Genomic DNA, 3,188 nt, shown 5'->3' on the forward strand with positions numbered 1-3,188 from the left:
TTTGCGATTATGATCGCATTTGTTTTCGCATTGAAATGTTTTACATAGTTTCAATGTATGGTTTAATTAATTTAGATGCTCTGCAGAGCTTTATGTTGTTAGATGAGAACTGTGTATGTACTTTGGTTTTAATGTGATGATGAACTTCTATTAATTTGGTCACTTAATTATCTATTCATGATGTTCTGTAATGATTTTTGACACACTTAATTATATATAATGCACGCAGATGAATCGGCAATGGATGTACGATGACAGACACACCTCCGAGTACATTAAAGGCGTGCATGATTTTCTCGAAGTGGATGAGGCAAACAAGCAGAATGGTTTTATGTATTGTCCATGCCCTATATGTGGGAATATGAAGTCTTACTCTGACCGGAAAATCCTTCACACCCACCTGCTTTACAAGGGTTTCATGCCACACTATAATGTCTGGACGAGGCATGGAGAAATAGGGGTTATGATGGAAGACGGCGAAGAAGAAGAGTACGATGACAACTATGTGCCCCCTGAATACGATGATGCTACTGAACATCAAGAGGAACCAGACGATGTGCATGACGATGCTACAACGGGCGAAGCTGCTGAAGATCAAGAGGAACCAGACGATGTGCCCAATGATGATGATCTCCGCCGGGTCATTGTCGATGCAAGGACCCAATGCGAAAGTCAAAAGGAGAAGCTGACGTTCGTCGCATGTTAGAGGATCACAAAAAAGGGTTGTACCCCAATTGCGAAGATCGCAACACAAAGCTCGGTACCGTACTGGAATTGCTGCAGTGGAAGACAGAGAATGTTGTGCCTGACAAAGGATTTGAGAAGGTACTGAAAATATTGAAGAAGAAGCTTCCAAAGGATAACGAATTGCCGGACACTACATACGCAGCAAAGAAGGTCGTATGCCCTCTAGGATTGGAGGTGCAGAAGATACATGCATGCCCTAATGACTGCATCCTCTATCACGGTGCGTACAAGGATCTGAACGCATGCCCGGTATGCGGTGGATTGCGTATAAGATCAGACGAGATGACCCTGGTGATGTTGACGGCGAGCCCCCCCAGGAAGAGGGTTCCTGCGAAGGTGATGTGGTATGCTCCTATAATACCACGGTTGAAACGTCTGTTCAGAAACGGAGATCATGCCAAGTTGATGCGATGGCACAGTGAGGACCGTAATAAAGACGGGAAGTTGAGAGCACCCGCTGACGGGTCGCAGTGGCGAAAAATCGAGAGAAAGTACTGGGATGAGTTTGCAAGTGACCCAAGAAACGTATGGTTTGCTTTAAGCATGGATGGCATTAATCCTTTCGGGGAGCAGAGCAGCAATCACAACACCTGGCCCGTGACTCTATGTATGTATAACCTTCCTCCTTGGATGTGCATGAAGCGGAAGTTCATTATAATGCACTAGTAGAAAAAGAGGCTTTTGTCCTGGTTGGTAAGGCCCTTTAGTCCCGGTTTTTGAACCGGGACTAAAGGGTCATTACTAATGCCTCTCCCCTTTAGTCCCGGTTCTTACAGGAACCAGGACTAAAGGCCGCGGCCACGTGGAGCTCCACCTTTAGTCCCGGACTAAAGGAAATTTTATGATTTTCTTTTTTGAATTTTTTTTATTTCCAAATTTCTGAATTTTTTTAACCTCTAATCTCTAATCACCACCCCTCATCACTGCTCAATTTATCCTCTAATCTCTAATCACCCCTCATCATTCCAAATCATCTAACTTCCCGAACGGTCACCCATCCTCCCACTCCCCCAGCATGAGCACGCTTATCTTCCGGGTTCTATTCTCCCTCGTCTCCAAGTCTGCACTTGTTGTTTTCCTGACAATAGTAAGATGTCAATCCTATTAACCTCAGGAATTTTGCTTGAGCATGAAGAGACACATTTCACTGTTTGAGTTTGAAACTATTGTTTTAAAAAAATTAATTATTTAGTAAAACTAATATTTTTGAATAATTAGTTTGACCATTTTTTGACCACAGTTTGACCACAGTTTGACCAGCTTTGACCAAAATTCAAAATAACAGAAATAATTATTTAGTAACACTAATATTCTAGAATAATTAGTTTGATTATTGTTTGACCACAGTTTGACCACACTTTGAAATTTTTTCGATTTTTTCCACTCTAGATCTTAAAAGCCCCGTAACTTTTTTCTGTTAGGTTTTTGAGGATTTTGACAATGTTTAACGGGGTTTCCCCGGTTAAATTTGGATATAACTTTTCGAGTAGATGATTTTTCATATAAAAAACTTTTTCATCCGAGTTAGTATGCAAAAGTTATGCCCATTTTACTAAATTCTAGATTAGTCATCTTGGTAAATCTTTAATTGTGGAATGACATGTGGAGTAAGCACGTATTCACCTGAAATGTTGAACATAGTCAGGTCAGTCATCTTGGTAAATCTTTAAATTTATTTTCAGCTGTGGCATCAATATCAGCTGGCAATGATGAATATGTCGGCAATCTCATTGCCGACGCATTGGAGAAGATAGGCCCTGATGGGATAATCAAAATCGACTCCTCATCTTCCATATATACTTCAGTTGAGGTGCAGGAAGGAATGAAGGTACATTTATGTGGTCATAAAGTCCCCCCCCCCCCCTAATTATTGTAACTATATTAGATGGTTTTTAATCCAACAAAGCATTGCATCATCTCACCACATAAACAAAGGCCATGTAGTTTGATAATTTGAAATAAATTAACACTCCAAAAAGTTTATCCGTCTGTTAGAGATTTTTTGTTACTTGAGAAACAAATATAGAGCAGCAAGCTCAGAATAGATAATTATTTAATGATTCTCTGTCTGATCCCTGCAGATAGACAAGGATTACACCTCACCTCATTTCATCACAAATCGAGACAAAGCAATTGTTGAATTTGAAAATGCTAGAGTGCTTTTAACTGATCAACGGGTGAATGAAATCCAAGAGATACTTCCTTTGCTTGAGAAGACCACACAGTTGAGTGTCCCTTTGTTGATTATTGCCGAGGATATTTCGCATTCGGTGTACTCGACTCTGGTTCTTAACAAACTGAATGGTTTGCTCAATGTTGCAGTTGTCAAATGTCCTGGTTTGGGAGATGAAAAGAAGGCTATTCTGCAAGATATTGCCATTATGACAGGTAAACTTGGGGATTTACAATTGCTAAGCTCCATGTATTGAAGCTCTATGCTG

General features: G+C 40.5%; 1 pseudogene; it reads left to right on the forward strand.

Moving 5' to 3' along the window:
- The first annotated feature begins 2,347 nt into the window (after positions 1-2,347).
- The window catches only part of LOC123115015 (chaperonin 60 subunit alpha 2, chloroplastic-like), a 2,601-nt pseudogene continuing 1,760 nt past the window's right edge, over positions 2,348-3,188 (forward strand).

This window comes from Triticum aestivum, chromosome 5B (assembly GCF_018294505.1).
Source record: "Triticum aestivum cultivar Chinese Spring chromosome 5B, IWGSC CS RefSeq v2.1, whole genome shotgun sequence".
In the NCBI taxonomy this organism is placed as follows: domain Eukaryota; kingdom Viridiplantae; phylum Streptophyta; class Magnoliopsida; order Poales; family Poaceae; genus Triticum; species Triticum aestivum.